Source organism: Canis lupus, chromosome 25 (assembly GCF_011100685.1).
Source record: "Canis lupus familiaris isolate Mischka breed German Shepherd chromosome 25, alternate assembly UU_Cfam_GSD_1.0, whole genome shotgun sequence".
Lineage (NCBI taxonomy): Eukaryota > Metazoa > Chordata > Mammalia > Carnivora > Canidae > Canis > Canis lupus.
The window spans coordinates 6,305,308-6,324,909 of NC_049246.1; the positions used below are offsets into that span (position 1 = coordinate 6,305,308).

General features: G+C 39.5%; 1 pseudogene; it reads left to right on the forward strand.

Annotated features, from left to right (window-relative positions):
* Positions 1 to 10,445: 10,445 nt before the first annotated feature.
* On the forward strand, positions 10,446 to 13,530 carry LOC111092385 (annotated as a pseudogene).
* The last annotated feature ends 6,072 nt before the right edge of the window (positions 13,531 to 19,602 follow it).

The following is a 19,602-nucleotide window of genomic DNA, read 5'->3' on the forward strand; positions in this document are numbered from 1 at the left end:
GTTTATAGGATTGTGCATTAAGAGGAGATATGGTCACCAAAGTGACCAAAGGCCTCACCCAGAGACCCTAGACCTGGAGTGGGATGCAATTAGTTGGTTGAATTTTTGGATAATCCCTTAGGGAGGGGGAAATACTTTGCATGTCAGAAGGAAATTAAACTCACTGTGTGATGTATGATAGAAAGTCATCAAGGCTGTCCACCAGATATTTCCAGCTCTCCTTCAGGCACATGGTAGGAGAACAGTGTTTTGCCCTCTTGAAATTGAATGTGACATTTGACCTGCTTTAGTCAATGAAATTTCATCAGAAGTGCTACAAGTGATTTCTCGGCATAAGTTTTAAGAGCCAATATGCAATTCTGTCCTCTTTCTTTCTGTCGGCTTTGACAACAGTGCTCCAAATGAAGGCCACTTCAACAGCCTGGGTCCCAGAGTGAGGATGATGTGAAGCAGAGCTCACAGCTTATCTGTAGGAGATGCTTGGTATGAACAAATTCTTGCTATAAGTCAGTGAGATTGCAGGGTTGTTTTTACAACCCAGCCTAACTATTCTATTGAGATTGATCTATTAACAAAGATACAAGGATCCTCATGATTTCATCCCTGCCTACTTCTCAAGCCATATACCCAATCATTCTCTGATACACATATTACTCCATAAGCACCAGTAAACTACTTTTAAAATAAAATCACTATGCTGTATAGAGCATGGATTGGAGAAAAGAAACTAAAGAATCATAGTCAAATGTATAGATATTGACAACCCCTCACAAATACACAATGGAGAGTGTAGAGAGGAAGAACATAAAAGGCTGAGGACAAAACAAAGGTATTTAAAAGCTGAGTGGAGGAAGCCATTGAAAAGCTAGGAGAGAGGCAGACGACAACCTATCAGAGAAGTTCTGCAGAAATCAAGGAGGAGGGACACCTGGGTGGCTCAGTGGTTGAGCGTCTGCCTTTGGCTCAGGTCGTGATCCTGGGGTTCCGAGATTGAGTCCCGCATTGGGTTCCCCATAAGGGAGACTGCTTCTTCCTCTGCCTCTCTCTCTGTGTCTCTCATGAATAAATAAATAAAGTCTTAGAAAAATAATCAAGGGGGAAACCTATCAAAGCTGAAAAAGTCTGCATCAAGCCTGACAAAAAGATGAGATAGGAAGAGCATTAAGAAGAAACAACTGGATTGGATAATTAACAAGCCTGTGCTATCTTCCAGAAGAATTTCAATGGAGGAAAGGATCCAAAAAAGGACTGAGGAAACTTGGAGACAGAATGGGGAGAGGGAAAACTCAAGAAGGACAAGCATAAGCTTGCTCCTGGCAGTCACTGTCTCATTCTTTACAGACAGTAAGTCATCTATGTTGCTCTCCCCCAAGTTCCAGAGATCCAATCCAAGAAATGAGGTCTAGATCATACTGGGCCCAATCCAGGTGTGTGATGGATAATCTTGGTGCTAAATCTCTGCAAGAACCAATGCGGACTTAAAATCTAAGCTACTCCAAGACTGAGAAGGTGCAAGCCTAAATCCCTGGATAAGTCTCTCCAAGCAGCTCTGTATCTGAGGGTACCTTAGTGTGGTGGAAGGACCAACATTTATTATGCTTCTTATCTCTGGCATTCCATTTATCTTCACTACCACTCTACAAAATATTCATTCAAGTCTCCACTGGGTGAATAAGAAAACCAAATCTCAGAGGGTTTAGATGATAACTCAAGGTCAAACTGTTGTAGGCAGCAAGGTCTCAATACCTTCTTAACTCCACAGACTAGGCCTGTGTCATACTTTTCAACTCAAAGTGGTCACCATGGGGGTACATGACCCCATACCATGATATAGAAGAACATATAGGGTTAAACATGACACGGTCTTTTAAAATAATAAATCTATTTGTGCAGTGTAATTTAAAAGTTACATAAGTTTTTAAGATAAAATCTGAGATACCCCATTTTCCCTAGTTACTGGCCTACATGCTTGCTTGTCAGGGTGAGAAATACTGTATGTTCATACCATCTAGAAAGACTTAGGCTTACAGACAAATTTCTAAAACCAGAATCACAACAAATCACTAGTGAGAGAAGCTAGAGCCTATGTGCAAGGCAAATCTCTCAGTGCATTATATCCTTCTACAATGCCAGGCTTCCAAGTACACACGGGGTAACTGATCAGTTGGAAAGATTACTCAGAGATAGGTAGCCATCCCATTTCTTGGCCTGGAAAAATACCAAAAAAGTAAGCTTTTCTCCATATTCCCTCTCCACCCCTCCCCCCCAAAAGATTTTGGCCAACTGAAATAGAAACATTATCAATACAAGTAGGCAAATATCTAACATTTGATTTATTCATTTTCTCTACACACATATTTAGAAGCATATATTTATAGTTAGCAATATTGCATTTGTCTGGTTTTGCAATACTTGAAATGACTTTATTCAAATATATCCCATGCACCTATCTGTATTGTTCTCACCCTCATTTGACTCACTTTTCAGATTTTAACAGTTTTCCAGAGCCCATCATGTGTTTTATAATCTAAGTTGACTGAGAGACAGTTATTTTTAATTTGTGTGGATGCCATCAATGAAAATCTCATCCCAAGTCACAAGTACCTATCATATATTCTCTCAGGAATATGTATTTTTTCATTTGTCTTATAGGCAATTATTTGCAAATATTCACTGGATTGCTCTCAAAATGACCTTTAAAACTTTAAGTCGTCTTTATAGTCAAACTTGAAAATACTTGCTCATACAAACAAGAGTATAACCAAAGCTGTGTCAAAATTTTGCCTTTTTAAAAAATCAGTTGTCAGAAATTTTCAAAATTAGCATTCCTTAAGGTGTTCCCAAGTATAAAAGTCTTTCCCAAATATGTCTTTATTATTCAAAATAAAGTAATTGAGAGAGTACCTTGTAATATGAAACTCCCTCTTCCCTAAGTGATAATGGTTTAAGGAAAAAGAAAAACTCACCAGGTAGTCAAACGTAAGTGGTAACTATTTATGCAAAACTCTGCCTCTAGGACCTGAGTTCAAAAGGTAGCCATTAATTATTTACAATTCCAAAGTAGGTCATATGTTGCTAGCATGACAAAATCCGCCATAAAATAATAACAAATTTCTCTTTCTCCTGCCTCAATCTTCCCCTCTCTCCTTGCTTGCACATACTTCACTTGTATTCATAATTCAATTACAGAGTAATTGGTATCACTTGCTGAGCCTACCGCAAAGCCCCAAATGAACTGTGATTTGGTAGTTTGGGTTCACATCAACATACTCTTTCTCTAAGGGAATGGCTCATGAATGAGGGAAAATCTATTTCCATGTAACTAAAAACCAAACTGAGATCAACAAACTTAGAGCCCCTTGAGTCTATCACTTAAAAATCTAATAAAAGTACATTCAGGGGTCTTCGTTAAAAGCTGACAGTGTTTGAGTGATATTTACTTAATGATGTTATCTGACATTCCCTGAGGTGATGTTTTTCTGAAATACCTCTGAGTAATTCTTCTAATGCCTAATAAAAATGTTCTTCTATGTTGCTCACTTCCATGTTCCAGCCCTAATTTTTATCCACATTCCACTCCAATCGGCTCCTTGAATACCATTTCAAACCCTAGGATGTCCCGCTACCACCTCAAACCCTATGTGCCCAATAATGAATTCATTTTATTCTTTGTGTAAAGGATATCCTTGCATCATCTCATCTTGGGAAAGAGAAAATAAAAGTCACACTTAATTCATTTTGACTTAGAGCATATAGGTCTGGGTAAATGAATTGCTTTGTTATGATCAGAAAGTACTGTGATCATAAAATAGTTCCCGTCCTTTGTGTTATGAAATTTTGTGCCCCACAGCAAGATTTTGAATGTTGAGCTAATAATAATTACATACTTGTTTTTCTGACCACGTTTATCCAGTGAGAATTAAATGTTTCCTTCTGCTGCTTTAAACCCCTGAGTGAGCACTGCTCTGTGTGTTAATACCTGTATGTTGTGGGTATATGTGTACCTTTGCGTGTTTGTGAATGTGTATGTTTGCATGTGTGTATCTTGTGTTTGTATGTACATGTCTGTGTGTGTGCATCCATGCACCATACAAAGATTCAACCCAACTCACAAGTAGAACGTTATAGTTGGCATATCTCCTTCCTCTTCAGCTATAGCTCTGCCCTTCCACCACGCCACTGTCAAACACTTCTGCGCACAGGAGAAATATTCTGAATTAAGTCCATCCTATCTTGGAAACAGAGGGAAACAGTTGGGCAAACAGACCGTGGGAGCCAATTTTTTTCTGTCTACCACATTTAAATGAAAGCAAAGATATAGACCCTTTGCATTACATATAAACATAAAACTTCCCCCCCCCCCCACATATTTAGGACTATATTTAGCATGGAAGTATTAGATTCATATAATGCTTTTAAAAAGTGCTAAAAGGTATTTTAAGGTCAGGACATCAAAATGAGACAAAGAAAATGGAGAAAAAAATTCTTAAGTGGACAATCATAGGGTATTTATACATTCTGGAGAAAAAATATTCAACATACTTTTTTAAACCAATTATCTAAAAACATCATTATGAGAAAATGAGTTAATTATGGAGTTAAAAGAAGCCACTTTTTGTTTTTATTTTATTTAAATGCCTCTTGTTTAAGGACGTTGATTTGATCAACTCATACGGGTTGATTAGAAAGGATAAGCTGCTTTCCCATTCCTATAACTAACTTTGGGATTATGAGCAACATTCTTTACATAGACTTCCTCTCCGACACACACACACACACACACACACACACACACGTGCGCGCGCACACACTCAAACTTTACTCACGTCACTGGTCATTGTTCTTCTTCATCCCTCATAAACAACGCAGTCCGAATTACTCTCTATGGTTCTTTTACAATGTCTTCCTCTCCATCCCACATCTATCGCTTCAGTCCAGACCCATCTCCTGATACTCTAATGATTACAACTTCCTCCTTACTGATCTCCCAGACCCCAGATTCTTTGTCTAAATCTATCTTGCCCATGGCACCAGATTCCTCTTCCTAAATGCTACATTTCCTTATTCCACACTGGTGCCAACTCATTGGTTATCAATAAATCAGGCTGCATTTAAATGAGGGCCACTGAATAGAAAGGGGATGGATGATGAGAATATTTCTGAGCCTCTTGGCTAACAGATAAGGACATTTTCATGGTGTAGAGGGAATCAATGTCTCAGCCTGTCTCGCCTTGTCCATCAGTCAGCTATCTCCGGAAACATACCCACTTTGCAGAGGCGCTCATGGTATATTTCCATTTTTGTGCTTGTCTTGCTTTCTTAAAAATATGATAAACTTCCTAAAGATAGGGACCATGCCTTAAGCTGTTCTACAGTGGCCAGGGGGAATATGTCTAGGCTGCAAGTGCCACCTCTCTCTGTGAACTCTGCCACTTTGGACAAGTAATAAGATTTTTATTTTTTTAGCTTTATTCCTTATATGTAAATGAGATCAAGAATACCTGCCTCAAACTACTTTTAATGATTAAATTAGCCAATTCAGCCAACGTGCTTACTGTGGTATCTGACACACAGTAGGTATCAAATAAACTGTAGCAACTATGATGTTTTGCTGAGTGGAATGCAGCTGCATCAGCTAAAAATGCTTGAAGACATATGCTGTGAGCATTTACTGCTCTGAAATTCTGCCTGGGAGACAAAGAAGCCAGTGCTCCAAACAACAAAGGCCCTGAAACCCATCGCCATGGCCAGAATTTAATCCGGTATTTGGATTTGGGAAGACAAGGCTGTAAACAAAGCAGCTGGTTTTCAGGAAACCCCCAGCCCCTCCACAGAGATTCCCGGCTACAAGAGATAGCCAAAAAGAAAATGAGCTATTTATGTAAACCTCTGTGCCTCTCTTCCAAAGCATTGAAATAAATTTATCTTGAAGTGCATCTTAATTTTGTCACTCTGTTCTCTCTGACAAGCACCCCTGGTGTTGCTCTTCATCTCCCCTGGAGAAAAATTGCAAGCTCAGCACCTAATAATAAACCATCACTGTGCTCAGAAAGCAGGGAAGGTTTCAGTCTCTCCTCTTTTTGAAAAGGTCATTTAAAAAAAAAAGTTATTGTTTCTCTGTTACCACTAGATGGTACTAGCCAGCTGCTTGTCATCTTTCTTATTTTGTTTTTTGTTGACTGACTGAGCATTAAACCAAGAGACTGATAACAATAACACACTCTTTAGAAGTGAGACTTAGGGAGACCTTTCAGTCATTGGAAAGTCATAAAGGTGCCATTTCTTAGATGTGTCAGCACTTTCCCTTGGCGTTCATTTATATAAAGTCCTTCTTTCCTCTATCCTGGATAATGGAAATATTTAGTAATCATACAGATGATTCATGCCACATTTGCCCTGGTGTTTGGGACCTTAGGAAGCCCTGGGAGAGATGTGGGACACAATGACTTTGAATTGAAGGCAGTCAGAGTGAAAATTGGATTTTCTACTTCTCTCGGGAGTCCTGTCCTGCTGCCTCTTTATTTAGGATATCTTAGTTCTCTTGTCTCAGACTCCCACCACATCCCCAATGCCTTAGGTTTTCCATACAGAAAATTGGGACTTCCTTCTCCTTTCTGGATGGGAAAGTAGCTCTCGCAATAAGTCATGGGAGATACTGGGAGAGACTGGAAAGTATGACCCTGGCATCTGAACTTATTCTTTCCCAAGCTAGTTTAATAGAATTAAGGGGTACCCTATCCCTATCCCAACAATCTCTTTAAGATATTAGATGCCACTGAAGCCCAGCTTCATCTGTGATGGATGGATTGTAGAAAGTGGGGAAGGGGGTCCGGGTACTTGATATTGTAATTTATAGTTAGGCTATGAAAATTAACTGGGAACCAATGTGGGGAGAAGTATGTGTGCTATGTTAATCTAAGATTAGTCAGGAGTAATCATTTGGGGGTGGGTTTCCATGAGAAATTGCAGGATTCGTGCAAAATATTTCAATTGAGGAGATATTTACCTATGATCCAGACCTAACTTTTAATTCTAGCAAAACTTCTACCTGTGGGAAGTTGGGACAATTGTTCAATCTTTCTGAGCCTCAGTTTCCCCATCTCGAGAAAAATGTATTTTTTTTAGTAATATCATTAGAAGGACAGAGAGAAATAAAGTTTGTAAAGCTGCTGGAATTTAGCAGGACTTCCCCAAATATTCCTCCCTCCTTAAATAACTATAATGGCCAACAGTCCCCAACTACCACCCAAGCCTCTTCCTAGGCTAGAGACTAAGTTCCCAAGAACTGGTCCCTAGTCCCTGAAATTAGTGTAAGATGTAGGAAAACCTCAAATGCCAAACCTTTGCCCTCACTTTTCATAATACTAGCAATGGCTTCCACACCACCTGCTTATATGTCCCATTTGTCTTGAGAAGGGGTACCTTCATTTTTTTTTGAGAAGGGGTACCTTCAAATCTCAGGAGGAGATTACCATCTGTGAGACAGCTGCATATTTCTATCTGTTTTCATAAAGACATATTTCATTTCCTTAAACAGGGTTTTACTTTTGAAAAGAGAAACAATTTTGCTTCATTGTTTTTCTCACAGAAATATTTCCTAAAAGCCAGTGAGACAAATCAAAGGGACAATGTGAAATGATGGTGTAATCTCTTATCTCAGTTGCATGAAAGTATAGTGAAATTAGCAGGTTGTACTATACACATAATTGCTATAGGAACACAGGATGACATTAAACTAATATAGGAAACTTGTCTCAATATGGAGAACAATCGACTTAAAAAGCAATAATTTGAACTAACTACAACACATTCTAACTACATGGGGAAAGGACCATCGAAATTTTAACTTCTTTCAGTAAAAATTATCAACAACAAGTTGTTACCATCCAGCAAATAAATAGTTAGAGTGAGCAGAGTTTCATATTAAAGCAAGAATTAAGGAATCTTTTAGTTATCATCAAAAATTGTAGGCACCTCAAATCTAGTCCCAGAGGAACACAAACATGAAAGAAAGCTAAGTTTGGGAAAACCTACATGGACAGAAAGAACAAAGAATAACATCAATCACACAATAATTTCTGATTTGTACTTTCAAAGGACCTAAAACTTTTAGAATGTTTAACTTAAAAACTTCAAAGTTAGAATGAAAACTTTGGTATATTCGGTAACAGACAACTCCAGAATCATACTGGGAATGATTCCAAAAGCCATTTGTGTGAAAGAGAGTTTGGATTAATTAGCGATGCTTGGGTGCTGAAGGCAAGAACGGCTGGTTCAGGGTCTCTCCAGTATACTTCTAGTACTGCATGAACAGAACTATCAGGATATTTACACATCATTTGATAATCATCTGTTTCTATATAGACCTTCTTCTTTGTAGCCCCAGCACCTGACAAAGAATCAATTAATCCATTTGTAAAGACAAAAATAATTACACCTGGATTCTGAGAGAGTGATGGAATAGAATGCATCAGAAATTTGTCTTCCCACTCAAGACAACAACTGCACTGGCACAATCTGTCTGGTGTAACCATTTTAGAATTCTGGAGTCTATTGGAAGGCTTGCAATAACCAGGGGAAAGCTTGGTCAGTGAATTAGGCTTGGAAGGTAAGTTGTGGTCAGCTTCAGTCAATTTCAGCTCCTAGCACATTAGTGGCTACCTATCCATTACTCCCCAGCCCCATGGCAGGTAGCTGTGCATGTGTCCCTGGAGCAACTTGCACTTAGCTTATGAGAGCCAGAGGAGGGCAAAAAGGACCTTGTCCTTCAAATATTGTAGATCTGTGCTCTGATCATGTATCACGACTTCTGATCCAAGGGATACAGCACAAGGCAAGCAGCCTTGTTGTTATACCTCCCTCCTTGTTGAAAGCCCCTCCCTCTCTGGCTGAAGTGACTTTCAAGGGATTTAAAGGCAAAACTTGGTTGAGTCTCTAGGCAAGGAGAATACGGGAATTATTTTGCACTATATAACTTTTCTGTAAATTTGGAATTATTTCAAAAGAGAAAGAAAAAAGAAAATTTACCATCACAAAAATACATAGAAACATACATACATTAGGTAAATAAGTAAGCAAATACTCTTGCCTTAGTTGGGTTCCCCAAAAAGCAGAGCCAGAGACCATGACCAGGGTACAGTATTTATCTGGGAAGTGATGCTAGGATGCAGGATTTGACGGGAAGGAGAAATTGAGTCATACAGGGAAGAAGGAAAAGCCAATAAAATGATGTTTGTTCATGTAGGTGTTGCTGTAGACAATCTGGGCTTGACCATACATTTCTATCCATCTTTATAAAGAAGCACTTCAATTCTCAGCAGAAACCTTATTGTCTACAAGAGTAGAATGGTATATTCAAAGTGCTGGAAAAAACCCCTTCCAACCAAGAATACTTTACCCAGAAAAGTTGTCCTTCAGAAACAAAGGAGTGATAAAGACTTTTCCAAATAAACAGAAGCTGAGGGACTTCAGTACCACTAAGCCTGCCTTACAAGAAATACTGAAAGGAGTTCTTTAAGGTGAAGTAAAAAGATGCTAATTCATAACATGAAAACATAAAAATATACAGGGCACTGATAAAGGCAAATATATAGCTAAATTCAGTATACTCTATTTCTGTACTATGGTCATGTATTAACCACTCAATTCTAGTAATATGCTAAAGTACAAGAGTTATAGTTATTAAACATAACTATAGTTGCAATAGTTGCAATCCTTTGTTAATGAATACACAATATACAAGAAGTAAGTTGTGACATCAAAAATATGAAAAGACAGGAGTAAAATGCTTAAGTTTTTATATGAGATTGAAGTTACTATCAGGAGAAAATAGACATATCTTTAAGATGTTTTGTGCAAGCTAATAGGGTAAGCCCAATGCAAAAATCCACAGTAGATGCATAAAAGATAAAAAGAAGGAAATCAAAAACATTGCTATGAGAAGCCATCAACTCACAAAGGAGGACAGCAAGAGAGGAAGGAAGGAAGAAGGGAACTACAAAAAGCTAGAAAATAATTAATAAGATGACATTAGTAAATCCTTAACTATTAATAATTACTCTAAATATAAATATATTTTTATTTATTCTCCAATCAAAAGGCATGAAGTGGCTAAATGAATAAAATAATAAGGCTCAACTATATACAGACTACAGGAGACTCACTTCAGTTTTAAGGACACACATATGCTCAACATGAAGGGATACAAAAAGATATTCCATGCAAGTGCAAACCAAAAGAGAACTGGGGTAACTATAATCCACATCAGACAAAAAAAAAGAAAAAAAAAGAATTTACTAGAAAAGTTGTAATATGAGATAAAGAATTTATATATATATAACTGACATACGTTACCACATATGTAATGATAAAAGGATCAATTTATCAAGAGGGCATAATAATAATAAAATATATGCACCCAACTTTAGAGTTCCTAAGTATATTAAACAAATACTAACAGATTAAAAAGGGAGGAAAGACAACTACTATCATAATAGTAGAGGACTGAAGTACCCCAATTTCAACAATGGATAGATCATACAGACAGAAAATCAATAAGGTAATATTGGACTTGAACTATACTTTAGACCAAATGATCCTAACAGAATGTATGAAACATTCTATGTTACAGCAGCCAGTAGATACACATTCTTCTCAAGAGGTTATGAAATTTTCTCCAGGATAGATCATCTGTTAGCTCACAAAACAAGCATCATTTACACTATTTAAATCATAGAAATTGCCCAAATGTCTATCAGTGAATGAATGAACAAGTAATGGAATATTATACAGTCTTTTAAAATTTTTTTTTACATATGCTATAACATAAACAAACATTGACGATATTATGGAAGTAAAATAAGCCAGTCACAAAAAGACAAGTACTATATGATTTCACTTATATGAAGTGTGTAGAGTAGCCAAAATTATAGAGATAGAAAATAGAATGGTGGTACCAAAGGGCTTAAAGAGAAAGGAGTGGGTATTGTTATTTAATGGATGAACAGAGTTTCAGTTTTGCAAGATAAAAAGAGTTCTAGAGACAGATGGTGGTGATTATTATAACAATTCGGAAATACTTAATACCACTGAATTGTACACTTACTTAAAATGGTTAAGATAGTAAATTTTATATGTATCTTCTATGATAAAAATATTATTATTAAAAAGTTCAATGTATGCCTCTTTGGCTCCTTCCACCATCTTCTTTCCCACCCATTCTTCCTTCCATTCCTGGTCCCTGGTAACAACTGAACTGATTTCTGTCTTTATAGTTTTCCTTCTTCTAGACTATGATATATAAATAGAAGCACAGTAGGCAGTGGCCTTCTGTGCCTGGCTTCTTCCACTTAACATTGCACTTTAGGGTCTCAGTCTTGTTACTGCATGCATCAACTTTGTTCCTTTTTTATTACTGTGTGGTATTGTATGGATGTACCACAATTTGTATATTATTTTCCAGTGGATAAACATTTGTGTGGTTTCCAGTTTGGGGTTTTATGAATAAACCTGATATTAACATTTATATACAGATCTTTGTGTGTGAGCTATCTATAATGTTTTTATTTTTTCAAATTACTTTTTCTAATTTCCCAGCATTCCAAATAGTGGAACATTAGTGGTCCTGTAAGTCACTGAAAGGTAAAAGGTGTCAGGAATTGATGAGGGCCAGTTCAAGTGGTTTTAACTGGATCTGTCACTCTAAAATCTGCCTTTCATCCCCATTCTGCTTTGGTATTCCATTCAGTTTCAAATGCAGTTTTGAGATCTGACTCACATCTTAATTCTAGGCACTTGTTAGAAATTACATTGGTTGCAAAATGGCAGGAAGAAAAGATCAAATCTCTTTTGGATTTAAATTTGGAATGAAATGGGACTTTTGTTTAAATTCAATAGTAGCAGTTAACAAAGAAATAGAGACCTTAAAGATGTTTCATTAAAATTACCCATAATGCTACTCTGAGTGATTCATGGTTTTGAGCATTTAAATGAGTCATATTCACCCAAAAGCTCAAACTAATCTTTATTGTAAATGAGGTTCCTAGGGAAAGTCTATTAACTATTTAAGCACCATGCAAATTTTCTCCAGCTCAGGTTCTACCTCCTTCAGGAAGGAGGCTCCTACCTCAATCAATTTTCCCTTCTCTGATTTTCTGAATTCCTTTTGACAATGTAGTACTACTCATTTGCTCATTATATAAGGTATGCATCTTTATTTAATTCAGTGTGTGTGTGTGTGTGTGTGTGTGTGTGTGTGTATAATTTATGCCATAGGATTTAATCTTGTAGGAGCCCAAAAAGGATTTGGGGAGATAGGCTCTTTCATTTCCATCCACTGACAGCCATCAGCTACAAGGTAAGCCAATATGGGTGCTTACAAGTACATCCAGGAGCAGTGGAGAAAAAAGCAGTCCTATGTAATGTGCTTTGTTCTCAGAGTGAACCACTGGTGTAGTACTGCTAGCTCTGAGTTCTATAGGGCCTCCCCACCCCACCCAACCTCCCGAAAAACTGCACAGACTAGGGTACAAGGTTATGTCATATATCAAATTCGTGTGCGACATGGTGACCACAAATGCCTAGTGCCTAAGGGTGCTACCAATGGCAAGCCTGTCCACCATAGGTGTTAACTAGCTAAAGTTTGTCAGAAGCCTTCAGTCTGTTGCAGAGGAGAGAGCTGAACACTATCATGGGGGCTCTGAGGGTCTTGAATACTTACAGGGTTGGTGAAGATACAAATTCTTTAAAGTTATCCTCCTTAATCCATTCTGCCAGCTGTCAGAAGAAACCCTGGCACCCAGTGGGTGACCAAACCAGTCTACAACCACAAGGAGACCCGACAGCTGGCATCTGCAGGTACAAGAGCCATGGCTTTGGAGAGTGTCACAAATTCCACCACACTATCAGTGGTTCTTGCCTCCTGGCATGGAGAAAACACAATATTCTCCAGGGCCACCATTACTGGTAATATTAAGTAATGTTTGTAAAATTCTTACCTAATAAACAATTTAAGGCAGTCAAAAAAGAAAAAAAATTAATCTCCAAAAGGTCACAGATCACAGCCAGAGAGCATTAGAATAAAAAGAATCTTATAACGATTATTTTATTCTTCATGATTAAACAATTATGAAGTTGTTCCCATGTGCTGAGTGCCTTCTACAGGTCAGGAATTATGCTGGCCAATTTATATTTCATCATTTGATTCAATTTAATCCTTATAACAATCTTATATTAAGGTGGCACAAGCCATAAGATAGAATTTGTAATCAGACAGAATTGGATTCTAATTTCACCTCTGTTGCTTACTATCTGTTTGATGTTAAATAAGTGTCTTAACCTCTTAAGTTGTGTTTGTTAAATGTTAACAAGAGTCATGAAACCTCCATCATAACATATTACTAAATGGACAAATAAAAATAATGTGTGTAAGATGTCTAAGACCTAGTAAACTCTCAAAGGTAAGAATTATATTGCTTATTTTATATAGATGATAAAATTGGGGTTCAGAGAGGTGAATTAATTTAATATATAAGTGGCTGAGCCAGGCCTTGAGTCAAGACAGCCATTCCTTATCTTATTTTATAAATGCCCCCCCCCTTTTTTTTTCTGTTTTAAAGACTATATTTATTTATTTGAGAGAGTGCACACAAGAATGAAAGCACACAAGCAGAGCAAGCAGGAGAGAGAGGGGAAAAACAGGCTTCCCGCTGAGCAGGGAACCTATGGACACAAGGCTTGATCCCAGGACCCTGGGATCAAGACCTGAGCCACCTAGGCACCCTATAAATGCTCATTTCTTACACTTCTCTCATCCCTATAGCAATTATTACACCTAAGTATTTAAATAGGATGTACTTGTGGTAGATAAGTTGAAGGCAGAGATCTTAATGTCAGTAAATAGAAAAGGCTCTCTCTTTGTACTTTATGCACTTTCCTATCTAGATAAGATTGGTTAAGTTTTCAATTCCATCCCCTAAGGAAGTTCAAATTGTACTGAGGTTTCCAAGAAGTCCTAGAAGGTCCACATTCCCATGGCCTCCTCTGCTCCTGGGTTCTATCTCTGTCTGTGTTATCTTGATCTCACACCTATGAATCCAAGTGAGACATTGAGTTTCTTCACTGAGCTTCATTAAAATAAAGTGTGGCAACCCACTCAGATCCCAGAGCTGCATGAAGATTATTTTAAACCAAAGCTATTTGAGATACAGTAAATGCAGAAAGAAGCTTTGTTTGAGCTAGTGTTACCTGACTGAAGGCAGAATCCTCTGAGAGTTGGCCATGCCTCCCTTCTCCCAAGGAGAAGCTTCACTTCTCTCTATCCCAGGGTGAGATGACCACTGACATTGGGATAGAGAGACTACAGAAACAAATATTATCAAAAACTGCCATATCTTCTATTTGTTCTCCTGAAAGCCCATTGACCTTTCCTAAACCCATTTGTTTTTCCACAGACGCCCCTTCTCCTGGCTCCCTTTCCACTGTGGAGTTGGCATACCGACCCCTATCTCTAGCTGTTTGGGGAAACTTTTCGTCTGAATACTTACCCACAGAAAATAAATTTTTCTCCTGTTAATCTGTCTACTTTCAGTTAATTTGCAATCGATCCACACCCTTATCACTGGAATTAAGTTGGCAGTGGAAACATTTTTCCTCCCAATAAAAGTTTCATGTAGGAGGAGGGGAAAGACGGCGGAAGAGGAGGGTCCCCAAATCACCTGTCTCCACCAAATTACCTAGAAAACCTTCAAATCATCCTGAAAATCTACGAATTCGGCCTGAGATTTAAAGAGAGACCAGCTGGAACGCTACAGTGAGAAGAGTTCACGCTTCTATCAAGGTAGGAAGACGGGGAAAAAGAAATAAAGGACACAAAGGCCTCCAAGGGGGAGGGGCCCGCGAGGAGCCGGGCTGAGGCCGGGGCGAGTGTCCCCAGGACAGGAGAGCCCCGTCCCGGAGACGCAGGAGCTGCACCGACCTTCCCGGGCGGAAAGGGGCTCGCAGGGAGGTGGAGCAGGACCCAGGAGGGCGGGGATGGCCTCGGGCTCCCGGGGACACTAACAGACACCTGCGCCCCGGGAGATGCGCCGAGCTCCCTAAGGGCTGCAGCGCGCACGGCGGGACACGGAGCAACTCGGGGGGCTCGGGGGCGGCTCCGCGGAGGGGGCTGCGGGGCAGGAGCAGCTCGGAGGGGCTCGGGGGCGGCTCCGCGGAGGGGGCTGCGGGGCAGGAGCAGCTCGGGGGGCTCCGGCAGAGGAAGAGGCTGCGCGGAGGGGGCTGCGGCCCGGGAGCGCGAATCCACCAGCGCAGGCCCCGAGCACAGGGCGCCGGGACACAGCCCAGGATCCGGCCTCCCCCGGGACAGGCAGAGGCCGGGAGGGCCCAGGACAGCGAGGACGCTCCTGCCCCGAGCTGAGCAGATCAGCGACCCCGCCCCGGAGCCTCCAGGCCCTGCAGACAGAGAGCTCCGGAGCTACTGCGGGGGCTGACTCCAGGGCTGCAGAGCTGGCCCCGCCACTGGGGCTGTAGCTCCTGGGGCCTCACGGGGTAAACTACCCCCACTGAGCCCTGCACCAGGCAGGGGCTGAGCAGCTCCCCCAAGTGCTCACACCTGAAAATGAGCACAACAGGCCCCTCCCCCAGAAGACCAGCTAGACGGACAAGTTCCAGGGGAAGCCAAGGGACTTAAAGTACACAGAATCAGAAGATACTCCCCTGTGGGTTTTTTGTTTTTTTTTCTTTCTTTTTGATTTCTGTTTGCTTCCCCCACCCTTTTTCCTTTCATTCTTTTTCTTTCTCTTTCTCTTTTTCTTCTCTTTTTTTTCATTTTTTCTTCCTTTTTTCTTTTTCTCTTTTCTTTCCTTCTTTCTCTTTTTCTCCTTTTCCCAATGAAACTTGTTTTTGGCCATTCTTCACTGAGCAAAATGACTAGAAGGAAAACCTCACCTCAAAAGAAAGAATCACAAACAGTCCTCTCTCCCATACAATTACAAAATCTGGATTACAATTCAATGTCAGAAAGCCAATTCAGAAGCACTATTATACAGCTACTGGTGGCTCTAGAAAAAAGTATAAAGGACTCAAGAGACTTCATGACTGCAGAATTTAGATCCAATAAGGCAGAAATTAAAAATCAATTGAATGAGATGCAATCCAAACTAGAAGTCCTAAGGACAAGGGTTAACGAGGTGGAAGAATGAGTGAGTGACATAGAAGACAAGTTAATGGCAAAGAGGGAAACTGAGGAAAAAAGAGACACAATTAAAAGACCATGAAGATAGATTAAGGGAAATAAACGACAGCCTTGAGGAAGAAAAACCTACGTTTAATTGGGGTTCCCGAGGGCGCCGAAAGGGACAGAGGGCCAGAATATGTATTTCAACAAATTCTAGCTGAAAACTTTCCTAATCTGGGAAGGGAAACAGGCATTCAGATCCAGGAAATAGAGAGATTCCCCCCCTAAAATCAATAAAAAATGTTCAACACCTCGACATTTAATAGTGAAGCTTGCAAATTCCAAAGATAAAGAGAAGATCCTTAAAGCAGCAAGAGACAAGAAATCCCTGACTTTTATGGGGAGGAGTATTAGGGTAACAGCAGACCTCTCCACAGAGACCTGGCACACCAGAAAGGGCTGGCAGGATATATTCAGGGTCCTAAATGAGAAGAACATGCAACCAAGAATACTTTATCCAGCAAGGCTCTCATTCAAAATGGGAGAGATAAAGAGCTTCCAAGACAGGCAGGAACTGAAAGAATATGTGACCTCCAAACCAGCTCTGCAAGAAATTTTAAGGGGGACTCTTAAAATTCCCCTTTAAGAAGAAGTTCAGTGGGACAATCCACAAAAACAAGGACTGAATAGATATCATGATGACACTAAACTCATATCTGTCAATAGTAACTCTGAACGTGAACGGGCTTAATGACCCCATCAAAAGGTGCAGGGTTTCAGACTGGATAAAAAAAGCAGGACCCATCTATTTGCTGTCTACAAGAGACGCATTTTAGACAGAAGGACACCTACAGCCTGAAAATAAAAGGTTGGAGAACCATTTACCATTCAAATGGTCCTCAAAAGAAAGCAGGGGTAGCCATCCTTATATCAGATAAACTAAAATTTACCCCGAAGATTGTAGTGAGAGATGAAGAGGGACACTATCTCATACTTAAAGGATCTATCCAACAAGAGGACTTAACAATCCTCAATATATATGCCCCGAATGTGGGAGCTGCCAAATATTTAAACCAATTAATAACCAAAGTGAAGAAATGCTTAGATAATAATACACTTATATTGGTGACTTCAACCTAGCTCTTTCTACCCTCGATAGGTCTTCTAAGCACAACATCTCCAAAGAAACGAGAGCTTTAAATGATACACTGGACCAGATGGATTTCACAAAGATCTACGGAACTTTACATCCAAACTCAACTGAATACACATTCTTCTCAAGTGCACATGGAACCTTCTCCAGAATAGACCACATACTGGGTCACAAATTGGGTCTGAACCGATACCAAAAGATTGGGATCGTCCCCTGCATATTCTCAGACCATAATGCCTTGAAATTAGAACTAAATCACAACAAGAAGTTTGGAAGGACCTCAAACACGTGGAGGTTAAGGACCATCCTGCTAAAAGATGAAAGGGTCAACCAGGAAATTACGGAAGAATTAAAAAGATTCATGGAAACTAATGAGAATGAAGATACAACCGTTCAAAATCTTTGGGATGCAGCAAAAGCAGTCCTAAGGGGGAAATACATCGCAATACAAGCATCCATTCAAAAACTGGAAAGAACTCCAATACAAAAGCTAACCTTACACATAAGGGAACTAGAGAAAAAACAGCAGGTTGACCCCATGCCCAGCAGAGGAAGAGAGTTAATTAAAATTCGAGCAGAACTCAACAAAATCGAGACCAGAAGAACTGTGGAACAGATCAACAGAACCAGGAGTTGGTTCTTTGAAAGAATTAATAAGATAGATAAACCATTAGCCAGCCTTATTAAAAAGAAGAGAGAGGAGACTCAAATTAATAAAATCATGAATGAGAAAGGAGAGATCACTACCAACACCAAGGAAATACAAACGATTTTAAAAACATATTATGAACAGCTATACGCCAATAAATTAGGCAATCTAGAAGAAATGGACGCATTCCTGGAAAGCCACAAACTACCAAAACTGGAACAGGAAGAAATAGAAAACCTGAACAGGCCAATAACCAGGGAGGAAATTGAAGCAGTCATCAAAAACCTCCCAAGACACAAGAGTCCAGGGCCAGATGGCTTCCCAGGGGGATTCTATCAAACGTTTAAAGAAGAAATCATACCTATTCTACTAAAGCTGTTTGGAAAGATAGAAAGAGATGAAGTACTTCCAAATTCGTTCTATGAGGCCATCATCACCTTAATTCCAAAACCAGACAAAGACCCCACCAAAAAGGAGAATTACAGACCAATATCCCTGATGAACATGGATGCAAAAATTCTCAACAAGATACTAGCCAATAGGATCCAACAACACATTAAGAAAATTATTCACCATGACCAAGTAGGATTTATCCCCGGAACACAAGGTTCAACACTCGTAAAACAATCAATGTGATTCATCATATCAGCAAGAGAAAAACCAAGAACCATATGATCCTCTCATTAGATGCAGAGAAAGCATTTGACAAAATACAGCATCCATTCCTGATCAAAACTCTTCAGAGTGTAGGGATAGAGGGAACTTTCCTCAACATCTTAAAAGCCATCTACGAAAAGCCCACAGCAAATATCATTCTCAATGGGGAAGCACTGGGAGCCTTTCCCCTAATATCAGGAACAAGACAGGGATGTCCACTCTCACCACTACTATTCAACATAGTATTGGAAGTCCTAGCCTCAGCAATAAGACAACAAAAAGACATTAAAGACATTCAAATTGGCAAAGAAGAAGTCAAACTCTCCCTCTTTGCCGATGACATGATACTCTATGTAGAAAACCCAAAAGCCTCCACCCCAAGATTGCTAGAACTCATACAGCAATTCGGTAGCGTGGCAGGATACAAAATCAATGCCCAGAAGTCAGTGGCATGTCTATACACTAACAATGAGACTGAAGAAAGAGAAATTAAGGAGTCAATCCCATTTACAATTGTACCCAAAAGCATAAGATACCTAGGAATAAACCTAACCAAAGAGGTAAAGGATCTATACCCTAAAAACTATAGAACACTTCTGAAAGAAATTGAGGAAGACACAAAGAGATGGAAAAATATTCCATGCTCATGGATTGGCAGAATTAATATTGTGAAAATGTCAATGTTACCCAGGGCAATATACACGTTTAATGCAATCCCTATCAAAATACCATGGACTTTCTTCAGAGAGTGAGAACAAATTATTTTAAGATTAGTGTGGAATCAGAAAACACCCCGAATAGCCAGGGGAATTTTAAAAAAGAAAACCATATCTGGGGGCATCACAATGCCAGATTTCAGTTTGTACTACAAAGCTGTGGTCATCAAGACAGTGTGGTACTGGCACAAAAACAGACACATAGATCAATGGAACAGAATAGAGAACCCAGAAGTGGACCCTGAACTTTATGGCC